General features: G+C 55.2%; 1 protein-coding gene across 1 annotated transcript in view; it reads right to left on the bottom strand.

Annotated features, from left to right (window-relative positions):
• The window catches only part of CDH1 (cadherin 1), a 94,483-nt gene that overhangs the window by 43,328 nt on the left and 26,948 nt on the right, over positions 1-24,207 (bottom strand). The gene's annotated exons all lie outside the window — the stretch shown is intronic.

Here is a 24,207-nt window from a genome sequence, read left to right as displayed (position 1 = left end):
TGATGAGATAGGACGGAAGTTAAGGCGCTGCCTTGCATGCAGATGACCCGGGCTCAATCCCCAACACCGCCAGGAGTGGTCTCTGGGCTGGAGCAATCGTACAGCATGTAGGAGGCGTGCCTTGCAATGTGGCCCAGGTTCAATCCCCAGTACCCCATGCGGTTCCTGGAGCACACCAGGAGAGATCCCTGAGCACTGAGCCAGAAGCAAACCCAGAGCACTACAAGGTGGGGCCCCAAAACAAGAACAAGAGCAGAAGCCAGGGGCTAGGGGGTGGCTCAATCAGGGGGAGTGCATATCTGTGTGGAGTCCTGAGTCTGATGCCCAATAGCTCATGCCCCCAAGGCTGCTGTTCCTTCTCGATCCCCAGCCCAGCAAGCAAGTAGACCGGCTAGTCTTGGCTACTCCTACGGGACTACAGGAATCAAATAGGTTTTCTTCCTGGTTTTTAGCCACACCAGCTAAGCTCAGGGCTTACTCTTGGCTCTGCGCTCAAGGGGTGCCGGGAATTGAACCCTGGTTGGCCACCTGCAAAACAAGCACCCAAACAGCTATGTTATCACTCAAACCCCAATAAACCAAATAGGTTTTTATTTTTTTTTGAGGGGCTGGGGTGACCCACACTTCCTCCTGGCTCTGTGCTCAGGGATCACTCTCGGAGAGCTCAGGGGACCAAAATGGGATCCTGGGGTCGGGGCAGTATCAATGGTATCCAGGTCGGCTGTCTGCAAGGCAAGCGTTGTTCTGTGGCTCCAGGCCCCAAGGGAATTTTAGCCCCCCCCCCCCCAGGTCCTCTTTTGGATGGGGGGATTAAAGTGGACGGGAATTGGGGGCGGAATGACAATACAGCAGGTAGGGCGTTTGCCTTGCACGTGGCCGACCCAGGTTCAATCCCCGGCATCCCATATGATCCCCCCCCCCAGCATCACCAGCAGTAATTCCTGAGTGCAGAGTCAGGAGTAACCCCTGAGCATCGCTGGGTGTGACCCAAAAAGCAAAAAGGAAAAAAACAAATGAAAGAAAGAAAGTGGACAGGGATGTGGGCACCAGGGAAAGCGCACCCCTGAGGGTGTGCCATCCCGACCCCCAGAACGACTTTGAAGAGCTTTCCAAGCAGAATCTCCTGATCCTTTTGAAAGCAATGTGTCAGCTGACACTATCGGTTTTGTTTTCCTTGGAAGCTTCAGATGCAGAAATGCCCGTCGGGCCGCATTGCTGGGAAGGGAGCAGAAAGAAGACTCCAAGCGAGGGGACGCCTTGTGCCACGGGTGGGGCGTACATGGATATCGCTTACAGGAAGCTGGGCTTAGAAACATGAAAACAGAAACCTCCACCCCTCCCTAGAATCCAACAGATGCTGAAGTTCACTCCCCAAAGCGGGGGGGATAAAAGGAGACCCCTGGGCTCTGGTTGGCAAGAATTCCCCCCTTCCGCCTCCCATGCCCTGCTGAGTACCCAGGAGCAGCTGTGAGGTACGTCAGATTCTGCACCAAGAGAGCATGCGGGGAAGGTTGGGATGTTAGAGCATGGGATGGGTGTCAAGTGGGATGGATGTTCTCAGCAGGGATCATGATACTGTGGTTCAAAAGGAGGCCAGAGTGATAGAACAGCGGGGCCGGCACTTGCCTTGCACGCAGCTGACCCGGGTTCAATCCGGGCATCTCACATCATCCCCGGGGTGATCCCTGAACACAGAACCAGGAGTAAACCCTGAGCACCACGGGTAGGACCCCAAAACAAACAAAAAGGAGTATCTTTACTCTTGGGGGCCCAAATCAGCAGTAAGTCCTGAGCACCACCAGGTGTGGCCCCAAAACAAACTAAAAAAAAAAAAAAAGCATACTCTTGGGAGAGGCCAGCTACAGATTTAGGGGTGCAACATCCACGGCCTTCTCTCCGGGGGCTCAGAAGGGGCACAGAAGCAAAGAGGGAAGGCAGCCAAGAAGTGTCGATTGTACTACGCAACTGTTAGGTCTTTTTCATTTTTTCCATAACGGAATGCTTTTTGTGGTGGGGGGAATACCCTGTAAGAATAGGCTGAAGCTGGTGAGACGGCTCAAAGGGCTGGGGCACATGCTTTGCCTGTGGAAGCCCCAGGTTCGACCCCCCTCACCACACAGTGCCCGGAGCACTGAGAGCAACCCGAGCACAGGGCCAGGAGTACTCTACCCCTCAACACTGCAGGCTGTGACCCCAGAACTTAAAAAGCCAAAAGCATCCCTCTCACACCTTTTTAACTGCCAGCCACTCACCACAGACCCTTCTTTCTCGTCAGAAGTGTCCAGACTCTTTCCTCTTGTCCAGCTCTCCCTGGGCAGAACCTGACTCCCCTGAATGGGAACAGGATGGGGCCCAGGGCAGGGCTGGCTTGGGGAGGTGCCACGTGGGCGCGTCCATCTGTCCTGGGGCTGATAGATGGGATCTGGCCTTCACCTTGGCCACGTTAGGTGCCACCCAGTCCACTCCTTCTCCAGAGCCCACTCCTCAGAGTTGACCGCCCCCAGCAGTCTGCAGTGACTGTGCCTCTCCCCCAGAAAGCCCTCCCCACCCAACTCTCCACGTGCTGGATGCCCCCCAGGGGTGCCAGCCTGCACCCTGAATTGACCTGAATTTAATGATGCCCACCTGGAGGTGTGGAGTCCTCCATCCCCCACCTCAAGCAGCTACTGTGGGCCAGGCAGAGAGATCTGTTAGACCCCGGGTCCTGCAAGCCCCTGGTGGGGGGGTACACAGACTGAGGGTGCTGGCATAAGCTCAGCACCCAGGGGCACCTGGCACCAAGCAGGGGGGCGGGGTTAGGGTAGAGCCCACAGCTGGGCCAGGGAGAGTTGGACCAGGAGCCTGCCTCCTGGAGCCTGTCCAGTGCTGAGTGAGGGTCAGGTAGGCAGAGGGCAAGGAAAATGGGAAGAGTGGCCAGGAAGGACACTGCCGCAAGAGGGGGGTGGTCTCTCGCTGGTATTTGGTGAGATGCTGAGGACAGGCTCCCTGGGGGCATCAGGGATAGACAGACATTAAGTAGGTAGAGCTTCGTACCTCCCCCCACACACACACTCACACCTACATCTACACAATGTGGACATAGGCTCATAATAGTAGCTATTACTAGAAACGTGTAAAGAAATAGAAATAAGGGGCTAGAGCAATAGTACAGCAGGTAGGGCGTTTGCCTTGCACATGGCCAACCTGGGTTTGATTCCCAGCTTCCTATATGGTCCCCCGAGCACCTCCAGGAGTAATTCCTGAGTGCAGAGCCAGGAGTAAACCCTGTGCATTGCCGGGTGTGACCCAAAAGACAAACAAAAAAAAAAGAAAAGAAAAGAAGAGCTAGAGCTGTGTGCCATAGCTCAGTCAACAGACATCTGCAGACCTACTGTGTGCAAGAGCTTGGGGGGTGGGGGGGCACAGATACTCCAAGTCCTATAGCACAGGAAAGCTCTGACAGTCCAGCCCCATCCCTGAGGGGCTCCAGGTCAAGGCAGGGAAGACGACGGCAGGGTACTAAGCTGATGCCCTGATGAACAGGAGTTTGGGCGGTGAGGATCTGGGTCCTGAGCTCAGAAATGGGGGGGGGGGGGGGGGGGGCGGGGCAGCAGCCAGTGCCCCCCTGCTCCATCACAGCGGCCTCCTGCAGCCTGCAGTTACAGGACACGGCCACCCACGGCACCGTCAAGACCTTCAAGGAGAGGCGCCCCTGTGTTCCCAGCCAGGGACAGGAGCTACAGCAGAGACTGTTTTTGCCCTTTTAAGATAACTACATCTTGTGCTTTTTTTCCCTCCCATCAACAAGAACCTATTTGTTGTATAACAAAGACAAGTACGAACAAAAGTCAGCGCTCTCCGGGGCAGCCGGATCCCCCACGAAGGGCCTGGCCGAGGCTTCCCACATTGGAACCCGAGCACAGCCCTCACCTTATTCCCTTCTGCCCGGGGGTCTGCTCCAAGCAGGGTCCAGGCTCTGCAGCCCTGATCCTAGCCTCCTCGTCATCTGTTCTGTTTTCTTTTTCTTTTTAGCTTTTTTCTATTTTTTAGGTTTGGGCTTTACCCCGGGGTTTTTCAGGAGCTGCTCCTGCTCTGTGTTCAGGAATGGCCCCCGGAGGTGTTCAGGGGGCCCTGGGTGGTGCCCGGGATTCAAACCAGGTCCACGGAATCAAGGCAAGAGCCGCGGCCCTTTCTGGTTTCTCTGGCCCTGTTCTCATCCTATCCTGATTCTCCCTTCACTCATTTTCTAGTCCCTATTTGGCCTCGGAAATTCTTCACTGAAGTAAGGTAAGAATAAGCAAGTGGGAGACAGGGAGATGGGTTCAAGGGTCCCACACAGTTCCTGGAGCACCAAGCTGGGAGCAGTCCCTGAGAACCACCAGGAGTGCCCCTCCACTCCACCCACCCACCCAAGAAGAGAAGAGGCATTCCATTCCAGAAGCACCCACATCCCAGTCTGGGATATGAAATTCCTTTCTCTTCGATGGGGGTTCTCTTTCCTCCAGAGAAGGCCGCCTACTCTGAAATGCATTTTCTTTTCTCTCCCTTTTAATAAAATAGACAGAGATAGCAGCAAGTCAAAGCTGTAGCTGGGAGGCAGGACATCTGATTTGGGCCAGAGGATATGATGCTTGCTTTGCATGTGGCTGACCTGGGTTCGATCCCCGGCATCCCATACAGACCCCTGAACACCACCAGGAGTAATTCCTGAGCGCAGAGTCGAGAATGACCATTGAGTATTGCTGAGTGTGGCCCCAAAACTTGAAAAAAAAATTTTTTTAAATGTAGTTTGTGGCATTAGGCATGATGGGGAAGAGCATTAGGCATTTCTGGGGACCCCAGATTTCCTGCTACTAGAATGTCACTGTCCAAAGTAGGGAGGAGGGATGGAGAGAATGAGAGTAAGTGAGAGAGAGAGAGAGAGAGAGAGAGAGCAGTGAGTTAAAGCCCTTTCTCTGTGTGCAGCCAGGTTCAATCTCCAGCACTGCCTGTGGTCTCCAGAGCCCCGCCAGGAGTAACCCCTGAGCACAAAGCCAGAATGTCTGAGCACTGCCAGGTGTGGCTCAAAATCCCAAAGAGAACTGACAAAGACAAAAAGCGAATGTGGGGCCAGCGTGATAGTACAGAAGGTAGGGCGTTTGCCTTGCATGCAGCTAACCCGGCTTCAATCCCTGGCATCCCCTATGGTCCCCTGAGTTTGCCAGGAGTGACCTCTGAGCGCAGAGCCAGGAGTAAGCCCTGAGCACCACCGAATGTGACCAAAAACTGAATAAAAGTTAAAATTAAAAGTTGCAGTTTCCATGTCACGACAGACCTCAAGAGTCTCATACACCAACAGACGGATGGGGAGAACGATTACTCGGCTCAGAGCAATGCCCAACAATACTGAGAGCTGACCACAGCTATTATGTCCTGCAATTATGCACAGTAATGGTGGCTCTGAGATGTGCCCAGTGTCTGCCTGACTCCCTGTATGGTTTACTGTGTTGAGTCCCCCACCATACCCTCAGGAAGCAGGCATGATAATCTTCCTTTCATGAATGAAAGGAGTTCACAGGAAGTCAGGACGGCTGAGTCCTGGCCCCAGGAAGCTGACCGGTCCACATTCATCAGCCATCCCTGCAGTTAGGCGCTAAGAACCCCCAGGCCAGCTCAGAGCAAGGTCTGGGCATCCATGAAATGGGAGTGAGAGGGTTGGTGTGAAGACTGATGAGGTCACGTACATAAACACAAGCGCCTATCAATCCCCTGGGTTCCTCGGAATAGCCTTTAATTAATTTGACACTTACACTGAGACAGATTAGCTGAGAACAAGGTGTAAGATCTTAGGCGAAACCAGATCCAGTTGCAACAGGGAACTTTCCCAGGAGAGGAAACTAGCCCTTTAAAAGGTGTTTAATATCTGAAAGTCCTGGCAGGGCCAGCCAGCCTCAGCAAGCTGCCTGGCAGGACCAGCTAGCTGTCCAATAACAAGCGAAGGCGACCCAGGTGTCCGAGGGATGGTGAGTAATGCCCCCTCCTAAGATCGAGAGTGTATTCAGAAGCGAATTTCTGAAATGCCTTACCCATGAGCTGGATCTGTTATCCTAATCCACGTGCATAAATCATAAATCCCATTCAATTCTGTCTGTTCCCCCAACTTTCCCCACCCCAGTAAAGCAAATTCACTCCAAGTCCACAGCAAGGAAAGTCCCTAAAACTGTTCTTGGCCCAGTGTAAAAGCGAAACCACAGTTGCTGTATCTCCACGTTGGATCTGCTCTGCGCAGCCGAGTTTCAGCGCGGGCACGACCGCAGCTGAGCCCTCATCAGAGCTGGGTGACTTCTGAGTGAGGGGATTGGCCGCTGATTTGCACATCAGCCCAGATCCAAATAACTCGAACCAAGTAACTTGGTGGGTGAGATCCCCCGTCTCATCCCCCAGGGCAGCCTGGGTGTCTGGGTTGGGCAAGGGGCAGCTTGGCTCCAGGAAGAGCTGAGATAGAAGACTGGGGGGGAGGGGGCAGGACTGGGGGCAACACTTGGCCCACCACACTCTCCCCTCTAAACACCCGGGGACTCCATGTCGCCTGAGTTTCTGCATGTTTTGCTCATATTAGCTTCTCCAAGAGCACAGAGGAAGTTCACAGTCCTGGGCGCCTCTCACCGCTGCGTGGTGGCCCCTATGGGGGTCCCCATATCAGATGGGGGGGGTGAGGGTGAGATCTCTCAGCACTGTTGAATCTTGGTGTGGGGGACCTGGTACTTTAAAGTCTGTCTGCCTATGTCTCCCTCACATCTCGTCTACAACTTTACGGGGGTTCACAGATCCCCAGCTCAGCTCCCCCACCCGAGAATCACCTGGGGACTCTGTGATTGGAGAACCGCCCAGTTAATTCTGGGGGACAAAAATCAAAAACAGGGGCTGGAGCAACAGCACAGCGGGTAGGGCGTTTGCCTTGCACGCGGCCAACCCAGGTTCGATTCCCAGCATCCCATATGGTCCCCTGAGCACCGCCAGGAGTAATTCCTGAGCGCAGAGCCAGGAGTAACCCCTGTGCATTGCCGGGTGTGACCCAAAAAATAAAAAGAAAAAAAAATCAAAAACAGTTCTCCCTTAGACCTCCTGCCTGTGCACCTCCAGCAAGCCCCACTTTGCATTATTGCGGGAGCCAGACATTCTAACATTCTAGCCCACATAGGGGCCATCTCTCTTCCAGCACCCCAGGAAGCTCGGCTCAGCTCAGACCCTCCTTTCTGTTACTAGCTATGCAGAGCAGAGAGGGGGAGGGGGGGTAGGGGAGGCGGGAGGCTTCACACTTGCAGGGCAGGTGCTCTGCTGCTGAGGCCCTCCCCCCCCACACACACACCCCATCCAGGGGATTTATCCAGCTGGAATCTGAGGGGGTGGAGCCCCACAGTCGGCATTGTTTAATTAGCTCTGCAGGTGGTTTCGTAGCACATTAAAGACGGAAGCCGTTTCCCAGAATTACAGGGTGATTCTCCAACAGGCCAGGGTAGTTCAAGGCCATAAACAACTGCTAATTAGCTCATCAGCATTTCCAGCGGGCGAGCATTCAAGGTGTCCAAGGTGTCGACATTCCAAAGAGTGGGGGGTATGTGACCCCTCGTGGTGTAATAGGAGCTGGGGAGGAGGGAAAGATCTGGAGGGATTGTAGGGGCCAGAGAAATATAATACGGCGAATAGGGAATAGGGTCTTGACTTGCATGAGACTAACCTCGGTTCGACCCCCAGCACCGAACCACCACCAGATGTGGCCCCAAAACAAGCACATTTTAAAAAATAAGTTTCGAAGTCAAGTTCTGCTTTTTCATTCTACAATGCATGCCCCCTCCAAGGTCCCCATGTCGAAGCCTCCCTGTCCCAGAAACCCACTGTCCCCCCCGCTTCAGTCACTGCTGAAGCCCACCACAACCCAGGCTCTCTGTTGGCACCTTTCAGGGCCCCCAGGCTTGGGGGAAGACTGAACCCAGGGCTCCCCAACCCGACCTCGTGGGAAGATCGGAGGGTTTCAGGAGGAAGCACACCCTGAGATGAGTCGGGACGGAGAGCACACAAGTGCGGGCAAAGGAAGGAACTGGCCACTCCTGCCCACTCCTGCGGGGGCCACAGCACCAGCAGCACCATTAGAAATGGGCGTCCAGGGCCAGAGGGATAGTATAGCAGGGAGGCCACTTGCCTTACACACGGCAGACCCAGGTTCGATCCCCTGCATCCCCCAGCATCCTGTATGGTCCCTCAAGCACTGCCAGGAGTGCAGAGCCAGGAGCAACCCCTGAGCATCACGGTGTGGCTCAAACACACACACACACACACACACACACACACACACACACACAGCAAGTATAGTTGGGGGGGGGGGCCTGGCAGCCAGCGGGGGACAGGGAGACAAAGGGTGGATGAAAGGACCCTGGTGACCAAGGAGAAGGACAAAGTGGACTCTGGGCCCTGCAATCTGGGCCACTGCTCTGTGACTTCCTATCACCTTTCGCTGGTTCATGGGACCCCCGGACATGTTCCCCCATTATGTTACTTCTTCCCACCAGGCCTAACCCTTCACCCGTCTGGGGTCTCTAGGGTGGGGGGCCACCTTCAGCAGGCCTTTGCAGACCACTCCCCACTTCCCCCAAGTCCCTTCCCACTCAGATTCACTGTTCCTGAATATTTCTCACCACACGACACGCCAAATGCCTCACATATTTGTCAGCGTTGCTGCCTCTTCCCGCCCAGACCCGGGAAAACAGGCCCCACAAGGGCTCCGGGCTCCAGGGTTCGGGGGTTCTGTGCCAGCTCGCATCTCGCCAGCTCCCTGTGCCCCCAGTTCTAAACCCAGGTTCTTAATCGTGAGCAGGGGACGGCTGGGCAGGTGGAATGGGGGTGCAGCTTGCTGAGAGGGGTACCTGGAAGGAAGGGCGAGGACGCAGGGACGAGTGTCCATCAAGTCCCTGAGGGTGTGGCTGGGCAGAGGACACAGGGCTGCCGTTGCCCCCGAAGCCCAGGCCTGGCATGGTGGGCCGGGCGCAGGCAGGGAGGGCAGAGCACCGACCACTCCGGTTTCTCTGGCTTCTCCTGGCTCATCCTGGCGGTTGCCAGCAGGCCCCACCCAGCCTTCCAGGGTTGCGGTGCCAGGGACCTTTCCCCCATCTGCCACCCTCCTGCAGGGACTCGAGCAGTAAGTCCAGCCTCACCTCCATGCTTGAGTCACTGGGCAAATGTCTCCTTTGTCCTACTGCTGGGCCTCGGGTCTGCCTGGGAGGTTCCCTCCACCCCCCAGCCCCATCAGCACCCCCTCTCAGCCCTCAGCAGGGACCTTCCCCTCCCTCCCCCATCCCCCTACTCCCCCGCCCCCAGCCCCCCCCCCAACAGAGCCCAGCCAGCTGCTCCAGCCCACACAGGTCTCCCCCACCTGCCGCTCAATGCACCCATTGTCTGCACACTTGGCTTCTCCCACATACACACACCCCAGCCTCCAGCCCCGGTTCCACAGCAGGACCTCAGGGCTGCAGGGCGCACAGTAGGTGTCACACTGCATGGATTAAAGAGAAGAGGGGGGCACAGCAGGTGGGGGGGGGGGTCATTTCCCAGGGTGCATTGTGAAGGATGTGAGCTAGGACACATTTTACAGAGCAATTCCTATGTTTGGTTTGTTTATCTTTGGGCCACATCGGTTGGTGCTCAGAGGTCACTCCTGGCTCTAGGCTTAGGGGTCACTTCTGGCGGGGCTGCTCAGGAGACCGCATAGGATGCCAGGGATCAAAACTGGGTGGGCTACACGCAAGGCAAATGCCCTACCCAATGTACTCTTGCTTTGAGCCACAATCCCTATTTCTATTTCGGGAAAATTTCGGTTTAACAAAGAAGCTATGAGGTCAGAGTGACAGCACAGAGGGGAGGGTGCTTGCCTAGCATGCAGTCAACCTGGGTTCAATCCCCGGCACCCCCTCGGGTCCCTCGAGGCCACCAGGAGTGATCTCTGAGCACAGAGCCAAGAGAAAGCCCTAAGCACCGCTAGGTGTGGCCCCAAAATAAAACAAAACAAACAGACCCTGGGGCTGCTCTGAGCACCACTAGTATGGTCCCAAAATACAAAATACAAGACCTGGTGGGGACCTGAGGTGTGTGTCTCCGTATTGGAGCACGGGAGTTGGGGGGGGGGGGGGACTTGTGTGTGCGAGCCCTGGCTTTGATCCCTGGCACTGCGCGAGGCCACCAGCTTGGCTGGGTGTGGCGCCCACGACAATGGGAAAAAAATGACTAACATAAAATTGGTGACCCATTTAGGGGCTTGGGGTGGGGAGACCTTCAGTTTCCTTTCTAGGCCAAAGAGAAAAATTCAGACTATTTAGAAATTCTCAACAATGGGGCTGAGCCTTGGGAACAGCAGACTGGGCCAGAGACTGACATTTTCTGTACCCAGACACGGGCAGTATGACCCTTGAGTTGTCAATAATCTTCAGACGTTTCCATTTCATTTATCTGTCTTGGGTCTGGCGGTCATGCCTGGCAGTTCTGGGGGCTACTCTCGGGTCTATGGTCTGGAGTCACCACTGGGGTGCCCCATGCACTGCTGGGGTCGGCCACGTATAAAATGCCCTCACCCCTGTACTCTCTCCAACCAGCTCCAACTTTGACTTTTCTGAGCTTAGATCACTGAGCCCGACTCATTGTGGTACTGAGACCCAGAACCTCACCCAGGCGAGGCAAGTGTCCTCCCTGGACTCCACTTTGTCAGCTGAAGATGGGATCGTCATAAGACCTGCCTCAAAGGTCGGCCGGAGGTGACACTGGGATGACCCGGGACAGCCATCCTTAATGAGCCAGGCTGTCAGCACAAAGACTCCAGCAGAACCTTTTAAGGACACCTGTGGGCTGTGAGCTGAGTCACCTGTCTCACTCACACAGGAACCAAGCCACTACGGGGGGGGGGGGGGGGGCTCACCAGTGCTGACCCTGATTCTGTCCTCGACGCTGCATCTGCTCAGTTCCCTGAGCCCCGTCAGGAGTGATTCCTGAATGCAGAGCCAGGAGTAAGCCACCCACCCCCAAATAATATAACAAATTTCCCATGCTTCTTCCCACTTAGGAAAAAAAAAGACAGTGAAGAATGGATTTCGAAGAACGGAATTTCTCAGGGTGGAGGAGGCGCAGAGGCTGGAGTGCATGGGGGAGCCCTGGCTTTCATCCCTGGCAGGTGGGGCGACCCTCCGGGAGCACCCCTGAGCATTGCTGTGTGGGGCCCAAACCAAGCAGAACCAATCATCAATCTCCACTCCAGGTCACTTTCCTTTGGGGACTGAGCGCAGGGTGAAGGACTCCCCAAGTCACCGACAAGGCAAGTTCCCTTCACGTATCAGAAGAGAAAGGAAGCAGGACCTGGCACCAGAACCCCTCGCCGCTCGAGACAACAAAAGCCCCCACCTGCCTGAGCCTCCAGGGCCCAGGTCCGAGCTCCAGAAGCCCTAAGTTCTCCCAAGTTCAGGTGACAGATTTAGCCACAGGAGGGAAAAGGAAATACTCACCAAAGTGCAAGGAAACCAATGCAATTGGTGCGTGATTTCCTTCCAAAGACTCTCGGGACAGTCTCAAACTCTTCTACACTGAGAGCTTTCCTGGGGGCTGGGAAGGGCTGAGCACCCGCTTGGCATGCCTCTTACAGGCAGTTCGATCCCCAACACCACATGGTCCCCCCCACCCCTGGAACCAAGAACCACCAAGTGGGTCCCAAACACCCTGTCCCAAGCCAAAAAACAAAAAGGAAAAGCATTTCTCCATAAAAGGCATAGAAAGTCACTAGTTTCTAGAGCCATCAAGAGTACCTTGGGCAGGGGCTGGAGAGATAGCACAGCAGGTAAGGCATTTGCCTTGCACGCGGCCGACCCAGGTTCGAATCCCAGCATCCCATATGGTCCCCTGAGCACTGCCAGGGGTAACTCCTGAGTGCAGAGCCAGGAGTAACCTCTGAGCATAGCCGAAAGCAAAAAAAAAAAAAAAAGAGTACCTTGGGCAAGGTGCCTTACCATGGCCCGCCCCAAGTCAGTCCCCAGCATGAACCCAGGAATAAGCACTGCGTCCCCACCCCCCATTAACGAAAGACAAACAAACTCTCATTTCTCGGACAACTTCACTGGGATGAGCCCCCGAGTAGGTAGCGAGGAAAGCACCGTGTGAACCCCGTCATCCCAGGGTCAGTCAGACGGCCAGTATCTCCCGGGATCTGTGAGTCAGAGCTGGCACCTGGAAGAGTGTGATGTCACCCGATCCCACCTGTGCTGGGGTGGCTGTGACTCAGGCCCCCTCCACCTCTTCCCCCCACTCAGAAAGTGCCCAGGTACCTTTTTCAGGCTGACTCAGGGGTGATGTCGTCTATGAGGAAGCCACGACTTTCCCCACGCACAGGCTGGTCATCGCGGTCCCTTTTCCAAACACTCCCGCGCACCCGGGCTGAGGGCTCTTTGGAGGAGGCGCCCTCCGTCTCTGAGGGCCATTGTGACGAGCCGACTCCCCCCATCTGCCTCAAAGTGAGTGTGTGTGTGTGTCTCACGTGTGCACACACAGTCATATTGCCCCGTAAGTCACAAGCCACATATATGCGCTCACACACAACCTGCCTCAAAAGTCTGTGTGGGGGCTGGGGCGATCGTACAACGGGGAGGGCGTTAGTCCTGTGTGGCCAACCCGGGTTCAACCCCCCACATCCCATAGGGTCCCCAAGCACCTCCAGGAGTAATTCCTGAGTGCAGGGACAGGAGTGACCCCTGAGTTTCACATAGATTCCAAACCAAAAGAGTCTGTGTCTATCTCTCTCTCCCTCTCATGCGCCTACAGGTGTACAGACACCAGGCCCATGCAGGACACTGTCGTTCCTCCACCGTGAGCTGACGAGGAAAGCTAGACTAGAACAAGAGTCCTCCGGGGCAGCCTGCCAAGAGCCAGGTGGCTTGGAAGAGCATTCGATCCTGGCTGGAAGCTGACACCCTCGAAAGCAGTGGTGGGAGCCGGCTCGGATGGGCCCTCTGCATCCCGGCGGGAGACCGGCTCCGGGCCCGGCCCCTCCAGCCTGGATCTCCCTCTTCCTTCATCTCAGGGAGGCCCTTGCTCCAGCCAGCACATCCGGTCACCATCGCTCCAGCAGCCTCCTGAGAAGGCGGCAGGTCATGGGACCACGGCCAGCCATGGCCACAATAGGAGCCACCTTGTCCGCTGGGAAAGCACGGGCCTGGGGGCCACCCTGTCGCACCCCTGTTTCTGGCGGCAGGACCCACAACCTTCTCTGATCACTCGCGGCTGAGATTCAAAGGAGAAAACCTCAATCCAACCTGATGACCAGAGGGATCGAAGCAACAAAGGGTTTTCTCAGGAACAAGTTCTCAAACCAAAGTGTTAGTCACTAGGTGAGGGGGATGAGGATGTGGTGAGTGGTGGAGTGCTCACTGGGATCCCCTGGGAGCCCCGAGTTCCATACTAGCCTGGCCAAAGAGATCTCAGTATGCCAGGGAGACAGCTCAAAGTTCAGCTCCGCAGCAGGCCTGGGCAGCTCTCCTCAGCCTCAGGGGAGGTGAGCACTGCTGCTGTGACCCCAAAACAAGCAAAAGGAGATCTCTGTACCTAAAATTCAAATGTAATGGAGTGCCCTGCATTTTATTGCCCAATCTGTGAGCCCAGCCCAGCCCAGCCCTGCTGTTCTTTCTCTACAGCATCTTAACAGAAAGATCTCCAGGGGCCAAGGAGGGCATAAAAGGGTTTAGGTACTGGCCCTGCGTGCAGCTGATCGGGGAGGGGGGTGGGGCGGGGGGGTTGTCCATGTCCCCTGGCACTGCACATTGTCTCCTAAGTACTACCACCAGGAATGATCCCTGAGCACTGCTGGATGTGGGACGTGGTTCCCATGCCCCCCCCAAACTAAAACAGAAAACTCTCTAAGGCCCCTCCCAATGAGTATGTATTCACCAGATGGATTTGGGTTGGGGGCTAGCAGCTCACAATCCAACTTTCAATGCGTGCCTTTAGAATTTCCTCTTGGCTTCCCCCAACAAGCTCCTTCCAGTCCCCCCACGCGCTGCCAAAAAGAAACAGATGCCGGGCTTTGAACAATTAATGGGCCTGAGGATGCTGCTGTTCCCCAGGAGAAGGTGTTGGGTGTATGGGCAGGGCAGGCGGAAGGTGTGGCCAGCCGGCAGGAAAGCCAGCAGCTGCCCTGGCGGGCTCAGGTCTCCGCTCAGATTTTGATCTTGCTGCAAGGTGCTTCCTTACACCAAGAGGTGTGGGGCAGACAGGGCTCGCCTGACCTTTACGCTGCTCGAATCTGCAAGCTGCCGAGGTAAGGCGACACCAGGGGTGTGTGGAACTCCGAGAAAGTAGGGGCGCCAAGCGCAGACTCAGGCCCCCTCGCATCCCTCCTGTGGCTCCTTCTGACAAGGTTTCATCTTTTTGTTTGAGGGCCACACCCAGTGGTGCTCAGTTCTTACTCCTGGCTCTGAGCTCAGGGCTCACACCTGGCAGGGCTCAGGGGACCATATGGGGTGCGGGAGATGAAATCTGGGTGAGCTGCGTGCCAGGCGAGCACCCTACCCACTGTACCATCACTTCTTTGGCAGCATCTTTTCTTTAAAAAAAAAAAAAGGGGAGTGCTGGAGCAATAGTACAGCGGGTAGGGCATTTACCTTGCACGCAGCCAACCGGGGTTCGATTCCCAGCATCCCATCTGGTCCCCGGAGCACCGCCAGGAGTAATTCCTGAGTGCAAAGCCAGGAATAACCCCTGTGCCGCACTGCCAGGTGTGACCCAATAAGCCCCCCCCCCAAAAAAAAAGAGGCCAGAGAGTTAAGATAACATATAGCAGGGATGGTAGTGCAGAGGCCAGGAGTAAGCCCTGAGCACCTTGGGTGTGGCCCAAGAAACCAAAATATAAAATAAAAGACAGGGGTGAAGAGACAACACAGGTTGACCAATTTGATCCCCAGCACCATACAGTCCCCCCCAAGCTCCGCTGGGTGGTCCCACCCCACACTCCCAGTAAATTCAGAAGCACCCAGGACTATCTCCTAAGAACAAAAGATACACATAATACAGTTGTCCAGGGAAATCGCTCTTGTTCAACACACACAGGAGGAGTACCCATGCATCGGGTGCTGTTCAAACACAGTAATACTGCCAAGAGCCAGACCAAAGTGCTCAGGCTTCTTATTTTCTTTTTGGGCCTTACCAGTTGCACTCAAGGATCCTGGCAAGGCTTGGGGTGCTGGATCCGTCACACACCAGGCAAATGCCCTACCCGCTGCACCCCTGGACTCAAGTTCCAGAGGAGACAATGACAGGGGAATCGGTGAAGGGCTGGGGAGGGAAAGGAAGCACAGGATCAGCCTGATCCACCCTCCAGAAAACGATTTCTCTTGTTTTAAGAAAAGATGCATGGACTGGGGGCTGGAGCCATAGCACAGCGGGGAGGGCGTTTGCCTTGCACGCAGCCAACCCGGGTTCGCTTCCCAGCATCCCATATGGTCCCCTGAGCACCGCCAGGGGTAATTCCTGAGTGCAGAGCCAGGAGCAATCCCTGTGTATCACCAGGTGTGACCCAAAAAGCCAAAAAAAAAAAAATGCATGGACTGAGCTCAATGGCTTCACACATGAAAAACCTGGATTCCATCCCTGCTACAAGGTCCCCTGTATGCGCCAGGAGTTACCCCCAAGCACTAAACTGAGAGTAGTCCCCAAGCACTGGTGTGCATGAAACGTGCCCCCCCCCAAAAAAAAAAGAGAAAGGAAGGAAAGCAAAGAAGGGAGATGCCAAAGAACCCTCAAAGACAGGTGGTTCAAGAAAGGTCTCTGGGGCTGGGGTGATGGTACAGTGGGTAGGGCACTTGCCCTGCAAGTGGTCCCGGGTTCAATCCTTAGGGTTCCATATGGTTTACCTTGGCACCACCAGGAATAAGGCCTGAGACAACCAGGTGTGGCCCCCCAAAACTAATAAAATTTTTTTAATTTTTAAAAACGAAAGGTCTCCCCGAGGGCAACGTTTGAGCAAAGACTTGACACAAAGGAGCAGATTGGGCTGTGCAGAGGGCAGTGGGGTGGCGGCCTGGGCAAAAGTCCTGGGGCTGAGCAAGGGGCAAGCTGAATGAGCAAACTGAGTAGTCGAGATTCGGGCTTCTGTTCTGTATGACAGGGGGCACCTGGTAGGTTCTGTGTAGGGGCCAGGCTGAGGGGCTGCCCGGGAGGTGCGAGGCCAGCAAGGCCAGCAAAAAGGCAGCTGCTGCCTCCAGCCGGGGCAGAAAGCTCGAGAGCAGAGCACCAGCCTTGCACGCAGGTGCAAGGCCCTGGGTTGGATCCCCGGCACCACAAAAATAAATACACGCAACTTCTCTCTGAGGAAAACTCTTCTGGGAAAAAAAGAGAAGACATCCTCGGTGCATTTGAAAGCCAAACCACAGAAACAGGTGTTCTTGGCCTTCAACATGCCCAGGTATCATAAATCTAAAAGGCTTTTGGCTTGTTAAGTTCTCCTAATTACAAAGCCCACTAATTATTATCTAAGCCCCAGCCAATTATCCCACGGGGTCCTGCCCTGGCCACATTCTCCCGGGAAGCAGGCTCGGGCCTTCAGGAGCATCTGGGCCCAGGCTCCCTCTTCTCGCAGACCTCTGCCCCGTGCCGGCCTCCTGCGTCCACCTCCGGCCACAGCAGGAATTTGTTCAGAAGTTTCCTTCCTCGGGCACTCAGCCCCAAGCACCTGCCTTGCAGGTGTGAAACCTGGTCCATCCCAGGACCACAAACTGACAAAATGACCTGTTAAAACAGTTACCTACCTAAAACCCAGGCTTTTGCTTTTGCTTTTGATTTTGTTTTGGGGTCACAGTTGGTGGTGCTTAGGGCTCACACCTGACTCTACTCAGGAATCATTCCTGGAGGTTTTGGGGGACCATATGGGGTGCCAGGGATCAAGCCCGGGTCGGCCGCCTGTGCCATCCCTCCAGCCTTTAGGCCCTGTGCTTGAATGCCAGTGTAATTGCATTTTCAGGGACCCAGGAAGTTGGAAAAGACAAAAAGGAGCATTTATTTGAATATGGAAAAAGAAAAAATGACTGAAAATTGCCCCAAAGCAAAAGATCACTGAGGTCTTTCAAAAGCTGAGCTCTCTGGGCTGGAGGATGCACAGGGCTAAGGCGCCTTGCTCAGGGCTGACCCGGCTGATCCCGGAGTGCAGAGCCAGGCATGAGCTCTGAGCACCACCAGGTGTACCCCACCCCACCCCTCGAAAAAATTGTGGAGCTCTAGCACCACAATTAGAACTGGGAAGATCCAAGGGGGCTGAAGACATCTCTTCCCAAGGGAAGGAGAGTTTCTTCCAGAGCAAGGCGCCGCCGGTGCGCTGGAGATGTGAGTTGGCAAGAGGGCCGAGGGGGGCGGAGGGTGAGAGCACAGAATTAGAAAGATGAAAGTCCGAGACGCAGCCCAGCTCTGCTCTGCCAAGCCTGGCTGGCACTGCAGGAATGTGATTGAGTCTCGAGCCTGTGTCCTCTCCCAGAGATGGGGCTACTGGAGCCTCTCCCCATCCAAAGATGGGGATACTGGGGGTTGTCTTCTCCCAGAGATGGGGTTACTGGGTGCTCATTCCCTCTCCTAAACTTGGGGATAAGAGTCCACTTCTGGGGGGCTGGAGCGATAGCACAGCGGGTAGGGCGTTTGCCTTGCACACGGCCGACCTGGGTTCGATTCCCAGCATCCCATATGGTCCCCTGAGCACCGCCAGGAGTGACTCCTGAGTGCATGAGCCAGGAGGAACCCCTGTGCATCGCCAGGTGTGACCCAAAAAGCAAGCAAATAAATAAATAAATAAATAAATAAAAGAGTCCACTTCCTCTTTTGGAGCTGGGGATGAAAACAGTTACTGCTCTGGGCCACCGTGATGACAAATAACACCGTGAGCCCTGTGGACTGGGTATAACCAAGTACCTCTCTGCCTGCTGGCCCCGAGTCCCCTCAGCAGAGCCCTTACCGTTACCCTCCAGTTCACAGGTTTTCTGAGCACTCCGCCGCTACTAACAACAGCTCAAGAAGAAAGGCCACTTCCCGATGCCCTGTTTGAATTCAGCTTCAAAATGCTCTTTCAAGTTCAAGACCCCCAAGTATCTCTGTGTAGAACCCAGAGGGTCCTTCAGGCGGAGACTCAACCCTTTCCTGACCAAGAATTCCTTTTTCAGGCTCGGACTGATAGTACAGGGCCTTTGCCTTGCACGCGGCTGACCCAGGTTCTATCCCAAGCTCCCATGTGGTCCCCCAAGCATCGCCAGGAGTAATTCCTGAGTGCAGAGCCAGGAGTAACCCCTGAGCATCGCCAAGTGTGACAAGAAAGAAAAAAAAAATCCAACCTCATTTTACTTCCCGCTTGTTCCTCTTTCTCCTCAACTTCTAAAGAAAACACCTAGAGGGGCTAGAGCCATAGCATAGCGGGTAGAGCGTTTGCCTTGCCTAGAATCTGCCGCTATTACTTCTGCGTGGAACCACGAAGGTGAAACCCTGAAGTCTCCCAAGTGAAAACGTTTTTGATTTGGGGGAGACAGAGGCTCCACTCCTCCCCTAGCCCCTGGTCAGGGTGCCATCCTAGAAGAGGGTGAGGTCTGAGAACATTCCAGATGCCCAGAGCCCAGCCCAGCAGCCCCACCTGCAGGGATGCCTCTTCTGCAGGACCAGAGAGAACAGTGAGGGGAGACTGACTAGAGCTCATGGCAGGTGGGCCAGACCGCGGCACTGCACACGAGATGGACACGCGGACGAGGCGGGAAGCGGCAGGGGAGGGGCGTGCAGGCGGCGACACATGTGGGAATCACGGGGTTCAAGCCGGGTGAAAGCACTTACTGCAAGGATAGAAGGACACGGGGCTGGAAGACAGCACAGCAGGCACCTGCCGTGCACGGGGCCCACCCAATCTGATCTCCAGCACCACATCCGGCCTCCTGAGCACACCCGTCTGATGCCCTGACCAGTACCAGCTATTTACTCAACAAACATGTGTGACGCCAGGACAACGGACGAGGCGGCAGACTCCGGGGGGGGGGGGAGGGGGGGCTGGGAGGTGGGGGTGGCAGGGGTGCTTTGTCTTTTGGGGGGCGTGAGGGCCTCTCTCTCTGGCAGGTGGGCCTCTAGGTCAACACTTAGGGGCGAGTCACTGTGATACTCGCAGAGTAGGCGGGACGGTCCAATGCCCCAGAAATGTGGGTCTACTCAGGCCCCACGGTGCCAGGGCCAACCCTGGCGATGCTCAGAGTTGACCAGGGCTCACCCAAGGGATCTGGGAATCAAACTGGGACAGCGAATGCAAATTCTGACATACCCCCCACCCACCCAACTGTGGAGCTGCCCCCTGCCCTCCCCAGCTGCTGCAAATGTCCCCCCGCCCCAACCCTGCAGAATCCAGACTCAAAGCCCAGGGAGTTGGCAGGAAAACCCTGTCTGAAGTGCCAGGTGGCAGGACATGGGGTCTGGGAGCGAAGTGCGGTCTCAGGCACTGGGCAGAGCGTTTGACAAGGGCACAGACAGCGATCTGTGGACCTGTGTATCGGGAACATTCTCAAAACCAGGCCCCCCCACCCCAACTGTCCCTTCTCCCCCTAACTCTTAAACAATATACCCCGGGAGGTCCACAGGCAAACCCACCCCGCTCCCAATCTCCTGCCTTAGCCAAGGCCTTGTTCTGGCCACTGTTTGCTTTAACTCAGAGCAGGGAGGTGGCATGAGGAACTGGTTTATCTGGTTTGCTGGGTGGGAGGGCGCTCAGGACAACACCTGAACCAAAGGCAAAAGGTGGGGAGAGTCTCAAAGGGCGACACCCACTACCCCAGGGACTTGATTTCACAGTCACCAAGGACACCCAGGGGGACGCTCTGAGGCCCTTCCTTACACAGCCGGGAAACTAAGGCTGGTGGGGAGGATCCTTCCAGAAGCTCACTCTGAACCGTGGTAGAAAGATGCCATCAGATCCCTGAGGGGAAGGGGAGACCAGGGCTGAGGAAGGAGAGAGAAAAAGGCCAAAGCGTGGAGTCCAAGAAGTCTAAAGAACGGCGGGTACTCAGGAACAGAGAGGGGGCAAGGGGGTCAGGAAGATGCTGAAAAGGCTGGACCAACCCCTGCCCTGCCCGGACCCCAGAGCACAGAGCTGGGAGCAGCTCCAGAGCACCACCAGGTTTACCCCAAAAACAAAATACAAAAAGAAAGAACTGAAATGAGCTAGGTCAGGGCCCCTTCCGGTTTGCAGCTGTCCAGGCACTTAGGACTCACTGCAGGGCCCTATGGTGTAGACGGATGCATCTTTCCTGAAGATGCATTGAATTTTCACAAAACCTAGCACGCCCTCCCCTCCTCCCCCACTTTAGTGATGGGCATCTGAGGCACGGAGGTGATGGCCCAAGCTCCTAGCATGACCAGGAAGGCCACTTCAAACCTGGCCCTTCCAAGGACTTCATTCTCACAGGCCAGGCTGATGTCAGACCCCACCCCCAGAACCTGAAACTCTACAAGATAGAGGGGCAGGGCAAAGTGGAAAACAAGGCTTGGGGGGGGGGGAGTTTTAGGGGACCAGCAGCAGTCTGGGTGACAGGAGAGCCAGCTGCTCCAGCATCTGGTCTCTAGGGGGTCCCCCCCGCCCCCTCCCCCGCAAAGGGAAACGTGTAACAGGTAGGTGTTTGGTCGTTTCTTTTTTTTTAATTTATTATCTGTAATTATGTTATTATCTGCTCACTCCTGGCGCTGCACTCAGGAATTCCTCCTAGAAGTGGATGCCAGGATCAAAATTGAGTTGGGGTGGGGGCTGGAGCAATAGCACAGCAAGCACAGCGGGGAGGGCGTTTGCCTTGCAGGCGGCCGACCTGGGTTCCATTCCCAGATCCCATATGGTCCCCCGGGCGTGATTCCTGAGTACAAAGCCAGGAGTGACCCCTGAGCATTGCCAGGTGTGACCCCCCCAAAAAAAAAATCGAGTTGGCCATGAGTGAGGTCAAGCGCCCTACCCCCTGTACTATGTATGGCTCAGCCCTCAAAGGTGGATGTATGGGAAGGAAGGGCTTGTCTCAAGGGAGAGCAGCCAGGAGGGAACCAGGGGACACCCAACAGGGGAGTCAGCAACGGAGGGACAGATGCAGAATGAGCTCTGAGTACTGGACAGAAAGTCACATAGGAAGGGAGTAACAAGTGGCCAATGGTGGCTGCATAGTAGCCAACGGGACTGAGTCAGCTGGGGGTAGGACGGGACCCTGAGACACTGGTGAAAAGACAGACACTCTAGTGAGGGGTATGGATTTGGACACTGTAGGCCAGAAACTTTTGGGGCGCAGGGAGCCTGGCAGCCCTCAGGGCTCACTCCTGGAGGGGTTGCCCTGTACTGTGCAGGGAACAAACCTGGATCGGCCCCTGCAAGGCAAGAGCCTTAACCCCTGCCCTGGCTCCCCAACCCTGAAAGTCTATTATAAACAGTATTTTCTTTTGGGGGAGGTGGTTGTTTAAGGGGCCACACCCTGTAGTGCTTAGGGCTTACTCCTGACTCTGTGCTCAAAGGGGCCACTCTTGAGAGGGCTCAGGAGGACCATCAGGGGTGCTGAGGATTAAACCCAGGTTGGCTGCGCGCAAGGCAAGTGCCCTGCCTGCTGTACGATCTCTCTCAGCCCCTACCAGGAACAGCGCCACAAATCACAGCACCTAAATAAAAATGAGGGGCAAGAGCAAAAGGTGGGGAAGGACTATAAGTAAAATCAAGCAAACAGGAATGAGCCCCAGCAGAGGGAGGAGGGCCAGCCCTGTGGGGAGGAGGGAGGAGCAGAGGCTGGTCCTTTCATCAGGGCCGGTGTAAGGTGAGCCCCATGCTGCCTTTCTATTTGTTTTTGGTTAAGCTCAGTTTCATTGTGGCAGGGCCTCCTGCGGCGGCGCTCACACCTTCCCACACTTCTTTACAAAGAGAATATTAACCAGTGAGGGTGCGAGCCCTCCGGCAGCTCTGGCCCCTGCTCCAGGCCCTGGGTGCCAGGGTTCCAGGGCCCTGGGTAACTGGAGGCTGAGCACAGTTAGGGAACACAGTACCGGAGCACTTCCAAGCCTCAAGCCCTCTCAGGGAGCCGCAGCTCTCCACCCAGAGTGTACAAGCAATGGGACACTGGAGGGAGGAGCTGCAGAGATTGGGGGTTAGAACAGTCTCCTTCCCTCCATTCTAGAACCAGGAGAGGAACCAAAGGAATGGGATACCTGGCTGAGGGCCAGAGAGACCTACAGTGGGTAGGGTGTGAGCCTTGCCCAGCCCTGCCACGAGTGATCCCTGGGTCCAGATTCAGGAGCACCACTGGGTGTGGCCCCCAAACCAAAATAAATAAATAGAGAAATAGATACTACTGGAGCACAGGATGACCCCCAGCAAACTACTGCAGTTCAGTGCCCCGATGTGTTGTGAAAAGGTGGACTCCGGTGTAGGCTGGCAGTCTCTCTCGGCACATCTGAGCCCCAGATACTGCTTCTCAAAAAACCAAGTTTGTGCCCAGGAGCCAAGGGCCAGTCCCAGCCAAGTTCAAAGCCCCAGTACTTCAGGCTCTCCTTAGTATCCCTGGGGGGAGGAACCAGGCAAAGTTCCCTCCCTCCAGCTCTGCAGTCACAGGTGTGGCCTCAGTCATTGTGGCTTCTGTCCCAGGGCCATTCCACCTTGGACTGGCAGAAGGAGCCCCCACTCCCACCCCCAAAGGTGTCCCAAACACTTGGGGAAATCCCTCAAATGTGAGTGCATGGGACACAGTGAGTGCCGGAAGCACCACCAAGCAGCCCCTACCAACACCTGCAGCCCCGAATCACTCAGTGCCCTTCTCCCCTCTATACCAGAAGCAGCTCCTAGCAACAGCTCTACTGGGTAGGCTGTCCCCCTCCTCGCCCCCCAAAGCATCAGGGAAACTGCAGAGGCCCCGAGGCCCCTGCAATGCCAGGAGCACTGCTTGGGAGACCAGAAATACATAAATGAATAAAATAGAACAGCACAATTCACATGTGTCAGGCCCTGGGTTAAGAGCCCCAATGCTAGAAAATAAACACTCCTGTAAGTAAATATACACAAATAAAAGTAAATAATAGTGTCACTCTCTACAAAAATGATAATTTTCATTCACAATGCAATTTTTGTTTGTCTGTTTTTGGTATTTGGGTGCTCAGGGCTTACCCCTGGCTCTGTGCTCAGGGATCACTCCTGGCGAGCTCAGGGGACCAAACGTGACATCACTGTCACTGTATCACTGTCATCCTGTTATTCATCGATTTGCTCGATCAGGCACCAGTAACGTCTGCGTTCGTCCTAGCCCTGCGATTTTTGCAGCCTCTCCTTACTCGTCCTTCCCAACAACGTGTCTCATTCCCCTGACCCAGAAAGAACCTCAAATGCGGCACCATCAGGAAGGACGAGCAAATGTGGCATGGGGGGATCAAACTTGGGTTGGCGGCATACAAGGCAAGTGCTCTACTCACTGTTCTATCATTCGGGCCTGACAATGAAATTATATTACCTAGGTCAGTCAAAAGGGCTGAGAGCCAGGGAACTAAACCTGGGTCCTACCAAATATCCCCTGAGCAAGAGCGCCATGTGACCAGCACTTGCACCAGACCACTCTGTGTCCACACACTCCCACTTCCTGATCTTAGAAGCCAGCTCCATTTTGCCAAAAAACAGCAGCCGTCTCCCACTGAGGCTGTGGAAACCTCCCAAGCCACCCACACCCTTTGACAGTAAGTGCCATGGCCTCTGAGGGGGTCCTGCTAGAATGCGGAGTCCAAGGACCCGGCTGGAATGTCCCTCCCTCCATTCATTCCTGTTGTCCGGGCCCAACCCTGGCCCAGCCCTGAGCAGCCTCATGTCCGCCCCACTGCCAAAGGGTAACAACATCTCTCAGATTTCCCCCCAACCCCCCCAACAAAGCAGCTCCACCCAGAGGGACCTCAGAAAAGCAAATATGTTTCATCAATTAAGCTGCAGTTTCTAAGTATAAAAAAAAAATAGCCGCCCACAGTTGGAACAACTTCCAAAGTTCAAAAACATTTTTCAGACAACAGCGTGATTGCTGCCACAGTGTTCACGTGGCCGAGACCAGAAAGGAAAGCTTGGGAAAAAAGCAGAGAATTCCCTCCGGGGGAGTGGAGGGCTATTTCTCTCTCTCCCTCTCTTTTAGAGGGTTTCTTTTTATTGTTCGTAGACTGGACCAGCAGAGGAAAATCAAGTGG

Source organism: Sorex fumeus, unplaced genomic scaffold (genome assembly GCF_029834395.1).
Source record: "Sorex fumeus unplaced genomic scaffold, SorFum_2.1 ptg000122l, whole genome shotgun sequence".
Classification (NCBI taxonomy): domain Eukaryota; kingdom Metazoa; phylum Chordata; class Mammalia; order Eulipotyphla; family Soricidae; genus Sorex; species Sorex fumeus.
This window is presented reverse-complemented; position numbering and strand designations above follow the sequence as displayed.